The sequence below is a fragment of the Camelina sativa genome, chromosome 16, assembly GCF_000633955.1.
Source record: "Camelina sativa cultivar DH55 chromosome 16, Cs, whole genome shotgun sequence".
Lineage (NCBI taxonomy): Eukaryota > Viridiplantae > Streptophyta > Magnoliopsida > Brassicales > Brassicaceae > Camelina > Camelina sativa.
Window position 1 is genome coordinate 21,570,518 of NC_025700.1, and position 8,532 is coordinate 21,579,049.

Consider the following 8,532-nt stretch of genomic DNA (forward strand, 5'->3'; position numbering starts at 1 on the left):
ATAATATGGGGGGGGGGGAATGGTTGCCTCTCTCCGGACTCTTTTGAGTTTTGGGGACTGGATTCATGATTTATCCTTATACCATGGGCTTTAAGGGTAGTCGGTTTACATGGAAGAGGGGTAGAGTTGAGAGTATCTATGTTGCTAAGCGGCTAGACAAGGTGTTCTATTGTGCGAATGCACATCTGAAATGGCAGGAGGCAACTGTGACCCACTTGCCTTTTTTATCATTAGATCACACTCCTTTGTATGTGCAGTTACAACCAGAGGGTCGAGGGGATCCAAGCTGACGACCATTCCAGCTTGAGGCTGCCTGGTTACTGCATGAGGGATTCAAGGATATGTTGGAGGCATCTTGGAACTAAGAGCTCTCTACTCCTGTGGCTTTGAAGAACCTTCGAGTAAAGCTTAAAAGATGGAATAAAGAGGTGTTTAGGGATATTAACAAGCGTAAAGATAAGATAATGAAGGAGTTGCAGGAGCTTCAAGCTCTGATTGATGTGAACCCGATGGATACTCTACTAATAAAGGAGACGGAGCTACAGAAGGAATTAGAGGTGATTTTGGAGCAAGAGGGGATGGTTTGGTTTCAGAAATCCAGGGAGAAGTTTATTGTGTATGGCGATCGTAATACGAGATATTTCCACACCTCAACAATTATTCGGAGGCGGCGGAATCAAATTGAAATGTTGAGAGGGTCTCTGATGCTCAGGAATTGGAGTCGTTGGCGGTTGGATATTACAAGCGCCTTTATTCAATGGAGGATGTGCCACAGGTTGTGGAGAAACTGCAGAATGAGGGGTTTATGCTCCTTTCTGGAACCGACTTAAGAGACTTGGGAAAGGAGTTTGTAGCTATGGAGGTGGAGTCCTCGCTACAGAGCATGGGAAAATATAAAGCACCAGGACCAGATGGGTTCCAACCGGTGTTTTACCAAGATTGTTGGACGGTAGCGGGTGAGTCTGTGAATAGTTTTGTTTTGAATTTCTTTACTACGGGGGTGTTACCTGCGGAGATGAATGATGCACTTGTTGTGTTGATTGCCAAAGTAGTTAAACCGGAGAGGGTGACTCAGTTTAGACCTATCAGTCTCTGTAATGTCCTTTTTAAGGTGATCACGAAGGTGATGGTTTTGCGGCTGAAAGCGGTTATGCCGTGGTTGATTTGTCCGTCACAATCAAGTTTCATACCGGGGAGGTTGAGCACTGACAACATAGTGATTGTTCAGGAGGTTGTTCATTCAATGCGAAGGAAAAAAGGGAGGAAGGGTTGGATGTTACTCAAACTGGATCTTGAAAAAGCGTACGATCTTATCCGCTGGAATTTTGAGGATACTCTGAAAGCAGCACATTTACCAAAGAATTGGATTAGTTGGATTATGACTTGTGTCACAGGTCCTTCAATGAATATATTATGGAATGGGGAGAAGACAAAAGCTTTCCAACCGGCTCGTGGTCTTTGACAAGGTGACCCGTTATCACCATATCTGTTTGTCCTCTGCTTGGAGAGGTTATGTCACCAGATTGAATGATCTATTGGGTTAGAGGAATGGAAATCAATCTGTTTGTTGCGAGGGGGTCCTAGGCTCTCGCATATATGCTTTGCAGATGAACTTATCCTGTTTGTAGAGGCCTCTGTGGCACAGGTTAAAATCATTAGAAGAGTCTTGGAGCGCTTTTGTGTAGCATCAGGACAAAAAGTGAGTCCGGAAAAATCAAAAATCTTTTTCTCAGATAATGTGAGTCGGGAGTTGGCTCAGATGATTAACATTGAGAGTGACATTGGTTCGACTCGGGATCTGGGGAAGTACCTTGGCATGCCAGTTCTACACAAGCAGATCAATAAGAACACGTTTGGGGATGTGGTGGAAAGAGTAGCATCCAGGTTGTCTGGATGGAAGGGACATGCGTTGAGTTTGGCAGGCCGGATCGCTCTTTCTAAGGCAGTCCTATCAGCTATACCAATTCATTCGATTAGTTTCATTGCATTACGTAAGTTGACATTGGCTCAGTTGTATAAGAATTCGAGGAACTTTGTATGGGAAGCATACCTGAGAAAAGGAAGCAACATTTGCTCGCATGGGATAAAGTCTGTTCCCCAAAACGAGAGGGTGGTCTTGGTATAATATCTGCGGTTACTATGAAAAATAAAGCTCTGTTAGCAAATATTAGGTGGAGATTGATTCATGATGGGGAGAGTCTTTGGGCTCGTGTTCTGCGTCGAAAATATAAAGTGGGTAATATCCAAGATACTTCCTGGTCAGTCGTAAAGAGTAATTGGTCCTCAACTTGGCGCAGTGTGGTGACCGGGTTGCGGGAAGTTGTGTTCTAGGCATGAGTTGGGTGCTTGGGGATGGGAGATCTATCCGCTTTTGGCTTGATAAGTGGCTTTCTGATAAACCCCTATTAGAGGCTGTGGTGGTGGACATACCAGGTGAGCTTGTTGATGTGCGAGTTAGTGATCTATGGATTACAGGTTCCGGTTGGGACATGACACGCATTGCTCTGTTTGTCTTTAACTTCATGTTGTCATGCCTTGTGACCATGGTGGTGGATATGGTGACTGGAGAAAGGGATAAACCATCATGGTGTCCAAGTCCGAATGGCAAATTTACGGTGCAATCTGCACATCATTTTTTAACTCAAGATAGAACACCGCGACCAGATATGGGTGTGTTGTTTGGTAAGATCTGGATTCTGAAGGTTCCGGAAAGGGTGAGAGTTTTCGTTTGGTTGGTTGTGCATCATGTTATCATGACAAACTCCGAAAGACAAAGACGACATCTATGTGATTCGGGGTTTGTCAGGTGTGCAAAGGGGGTGAGGAGACTATTATCCAGTCCTTTGAGATTTTCCGGCGATGTCAGGGCTATGGAGTCGCATTGTTGGTTTGGATAGAAGACGTCAGTTTTTTGGCTAAGGTCTGTTGGAGTGGGTGTCGGGAAACCTGGGGGACATGACAGTAAGGCATGATGTTCCTTGGGCTGTTTTGTTTGGTATGACTGTACGGTGGGGATGGAAGTGGCGGTGTGAAACGGCTAACTCTTGTAGAGTTGGAGGTTGATTCAGAGTTGGTAGTGGACTTCCTCACAACAGGGATAGTGGATACTCATCCCTTGTCCTTCTTAGTACGTTTATGCTTTGGCTTTCTTTCAAGGGAATGGTCAGTCCGGGTTACGCATGTGTATAGGGAGGTTAACCGTCTTGCAGACGGGTTAGCAAACTATGCTTTCACTCATCCTTCTAGCTTGCATCTGTTCGATTCTTGCCCGAAATGTCTTTTTCTGTTTTGATGGAGGATACTAGAGGATCTGCAACATCGGGATGGGTGTGTCTTTAATTTTGTTTCAGTTTAATAAGTAAGGGAGGTTTTGTCTCCGTTTGTCTTACCAAAAAAAACCATAGATAAGACATATCCACATGTAGAGGAATTTTTTTGATCCATAATTGTAATTAATTTGTAACCAAATAAAAGTGTTCCAATATTATTTTATAGCATGACTGCATGAGACTATTGATTTGATGATCTCAAGATAATTGTGCACACTTACTAAGAAAACGTTTCTTGTTATGTTTTGGGAAAGTTGCTATACTTGAATAAGTTAAAATGCCTCTCTGTACGTAAAAAATGAACCTATAAAGGGATAAAAAAAACTTTATATAAAAATTTAGAGTTCTTCTACTATATGTGCTTTAGTTATCCTCGTCATTTATCTTGACGAGTTAGTTTCACATTTTATCCAAAACAGGAGAGTATTAGGTTTTGATAAAAATCAAATTCAAATATCCTTTTTAATTTTACAAAGCAGTACAATACTCGATTGAGAAACTCGGTAATAAAAAAGAAAATGATCAAACATACAAAAGAATAAAGAAAAGAACAAGAAAAGAACTAAAAGTTTGTATCGAGAAAAAAAACCAACTGAAGAACTCTCCAAGGTGAAGCAGATCCTCTTGACGTCGCCCCTCTCTCCGATCCACCTCAGCGTCTCTCACCTATTCTTCGGAGTCTTTCTTACCTCTTTGCGCCAACAGTGGCGAACTGATTTATAATCCCTCGGTGGCACTCTCTCGCCGTCTTTCTCCCCGTCTCTCTCGCTGACTCTGATCTCGGTTTGGAATAAAGAAGTCTGTGCGCAAGAAAGAACTCCGGCAGATATTCTCTCGACGAAGGTACACAAGACCAAATAGCTTTTGCTTACATAGTATTATCAAATTAGGCATAAAGGTGGACTGATTTCTTGGGGTTCACGTAAGTAGTGGGTTTAGTTTGCTGAATCAAATAGAAAACATTCGTCAAAGTATCTGATCACATAATTCGTTTATGCACAGATGGACGAAGGTGCAGTCTTGTTTAATAACCTTGTGGTTCTGCGACAACCCCTTGTCGCCGGCCGGTGGTCAGGTCATGGCCCTAGATATTTTCAATCATAACCCAGTGGCGTTGGAACAGATCCACCCCCAACTCTGGTTTCTAACACCTGTTCATAGCAAAAAAGAACGGCAATCAACGGCAGGTGGAAGAGACTTTCATCAAAGCAAACAGTCAGCAACAACAACAACGTCAATATTGGGATTCGGATGCGTTACCAATTTACATGGAATGAAGGGTTGCAGCCACGACCTGCTTATAATATGACCGAGTATGTAAAGTCAATGCATGGCAAAAATAGGAATATGCGTAATAGAAAGAGTAAATGTTGAAGAGGGACAAGAAGAAGAAGGCAATGTTATAAGCTACCAGTCTTCATTTCACTTTGGCGAAATCCCCTTCAATATGCTGGTCCTTTTTCCTGCATGAGAATGTATCCATTCGTTCGTTTGCCAGCTTCTGAAACAGTCCTTGTAACACTGAGCATTGTTGATATTGGCATCGTTTGAGCAGCATTCTTCTTCATGTTTGAGCAGCATTCTTCTTCATGTTCTGTTGAACTGAATCAAGAGACTGTCTCTCTCTCTCTCTTTCGTTAAGAAAAATTCCCATTTCTCTCCTGTTTCCAACTTCAGCAGTGTTGGTGGCTCCACAAACACAGAGTTGTAGTGATCCAAACTATTGAAAATTATGTTTGGAACCAGTTCAATAGTGTATCAATTATGTTTGGGACAGCAGCCTCCCTTGTCCAGCTGATAACATTCCCAAACTGAGTGTCCTATGTTATGTTAACTTTGTTGAAAAAAAACTTGCAACAGCCACTGTTTCATTGTTATAGACTTTTCCCTCTGCACTCAAGCTGAAAATGCTCAAGTCACCGTGAAAGGCCAATCCCACCACTACGCAATCCCAAGGAATTGTATAACCAGTGTTCAACACAACCAAATTCCAGCCCTGAAATTGTTTGTAGTTTATGAGATCTCCATTTGGTACGTACTTGAACATATGTACTACTTTTACTCTTGTAGGATCAGAACTCTTGTCTCTGTCCAGCTTTTTGACCTTATATCTCCTTCACTTCTTGGGGATTTTCTGCTTTTTTACTTTAGTACTTCTCTCTGTTTCCTCTCATAAGCATTTTATTCCAATAGTTGAGATCGTCACAGCCTCTTCTTCGACATGTGTTTCCTCCAATTTTTGAACAATCCAAACAATCAACGCGAAGATCTGATCGTAAAGCATCCAAATTGTGTGACTGCGATGTGTTCTTCTTTACAAACGCAGGTATGAAATCCTCAAGAAGTTACTAATTCCGGTTTATACGACTTAGCAGTCCAGTGTGCATCATAAAATGTGCCTGGTTACATGCTAGTGAGGCTTAATTTGTAAACGATGAATGATGGCAGCAAAAAAAATTATGTTGACAGCTGAGTATAGAACCACAAAATAAAAACCCCAACACTAATAAACTAAGCATACTCTTGTCTATAAGAGAACTTTAATTCAAAATGACACTAATAAACTAAGCATACTCTTAGTCTATCTATTGTCAATGCACCATGCATCAATGAGTGATCATCATCATCGTACATGCATGTTCTTCAAGGCAATTCGTTTTATTCATGTCTGGTTTCTCTTTTCCTGCTGAGTGTATTGTTTGTTTAGTTTGGAAAAGTTTATAAGTCTCTGTTTAATCAAAAAGACAGTTTCCCTCCAGGTTTACATTTTTCTTTCTTTGAATAATCTTTGTACAAAGACTTATAATTATATACTATATATATATATATATATATTTAAATAGGTTTTCATGAGTTTTACTTTCTTTCCAATTGAATTGTATTTTCAATGCAAACTAATTAAATAACTACACTCTTTTTACATAATATTGCATATTTTTGCATAATATTTTCATAATCTTTGCATAATACTTATTATTTATTGTTTTGTTGCCATTCCCTTTTTTTAATGATAAATATTTATACAACAACATAAATAAATAATCCTAGAAAAATGGTTATTTAAAAACTAATTTTATTTTCTTATTATATACTATAATTTAATATTTTAGTATTTATCATTTTTGGGGGAGAAATGTGGTGTGGACCCATGTTTTTTGGTGGGAAATTTGATTGCATGGTTTTAATAATTAAATCATGTTTACTTTGGTTTACTAAAATCAGTTTAGACATTTGATTTGGTTATATTTGGTTTACACATTTAATATAGATTGTTTAATTTCTACGGGTTTGGTTATGAGTAACCTACTAATACATTCTAACTCAAACCGTTTCAATCATGCATGCTCATTAAACCTATAACCCCATTTAATTCATAAATCCATTAAATCTCAATTTTCCACTCATTAGTTCCATGAATCAGATTGGTTTGAATTGATCCATAAACTTTTTTGAGTTTATCCACTTTCACATATAAGTACACATCCTTCGGGTATGACGGATCTAAAGAACAATTTGGGTATTAAGATTAGACGAATGAAAGTTCAACTACTATTGGAAGAGGTGAGTAGTACAAACAGGAGGGACGTATGAGTTGAGAGAATTTCGTTTAATATCCAACAGTACGTGGACCATTGTGATCGTACGGAAGAAAAATGATGAGCAACATCACAAATTAGGAACTAATCTGCGAGGCACAAATGATACATCACTCCATCTTTCATGCACTAATCTGCGAGGCCCATCAATCGGAAGAGTGAGAAATAAAGTTGCAATTAGAGTTGAAACTTAATGCGCCTAGTAATCTTGATGACTTAGTTTTTCACCTTTTTGACCAAAGATGGAGTTTGTTAGAGAAGATAAAATGCAAAATCAGATGTCGTATGGAACTTTACAAAACTTGTAATTAACAACATATTTTACTTTTTCGATTTCATAAACTCGAGCGACCATCATCGTCCTATTTAAACCCCCCACACCCCACAAAGCTAACTAACAACAACAACTAAGCATACTTTTATATTTGAAACTTTTTACTCCTTGCTAATTGTGAAAATGGAACCTGCGGAATTGGTGCATGGAACACCTCGAAATGAAGAAAGAAGTTCCACCGAATGGTCAAGTGCTTCAGCTTGACGACATCTACGCTCACGATCCACCTGAATTGGAGGTGATGCATGAACCTCTTTGTTTTAAGACCAAACGAAAGAAGAGTATAATTAATCCCAAACGAAAGAGCATGGATACGCCTAGTGAAGTGTATTGTTGTTTAATGTTTAGTATGGAAAAGATTATGAGTCTCTGTTTAAGCAGACAGTTTCCCTCAATGTTAACAATTTTCTTCTTTAAACAGTATATGGATCAAAAACATATAATTATACACTTTTCTTTTATATTTATATAGTTTTCATGAGTTTTACTTTCTTTCCAATAGAATTGTATTTTAATGCAAAATAATTAAATAATTATACTCTTTTTTTTTGCAAAATATTTTCATAAGCTTTGCATAGTATTTGCATAATACTTATTAATTAATTTCTGTTGCAATGCTCTTCTTTCTAATGATAAATATTTATACAACAACTTAAAGAAATAATCCTAGACAAATGGTTATATTTTCTTTTATCTTCATTCATTTAAAAACTAATTTTATGTTCTTCTTATATATAAAATTTAATCTATTAGTATTTATCATTTTTGAGAGAAAATGTGGACAGCGCGTGTTTCTGGTGGGAAATTTGATTGCATAGTATTAATAGTTTAATCATGTTTATTTTAGTAGATTAAATAATAGTGACACATGTCTTGAAAATAAATGTTATTTGATTTATGTTTAGTACATACTATTATCTACTGATTTAATATATTGAGATTTATGCACAACAAGATATAAATAATAATCTTAATACAAGCAATGCAATTGTAGCATTTTTTATATGAGATAATAATAATAATAATAATCATAAAAAAACATTTTTATTATTACATCATTTAAAAAGAAATTATCTATAAATAATCTGTAACTTATTTACTCATTACTTTATTCTCATCTATTTACTTTTAATTGACTAAAACTAATCTAAAAAAAACTGAATTAAACAGTAAATGTTATGATATGATTTTTTTTTCTTTTCTTTTTATTATATACTCTTGCTAGTCAAAAATTTAAAGTAGTAGTAGTTAAAAAAAAAAAAAAAAAAAAAAA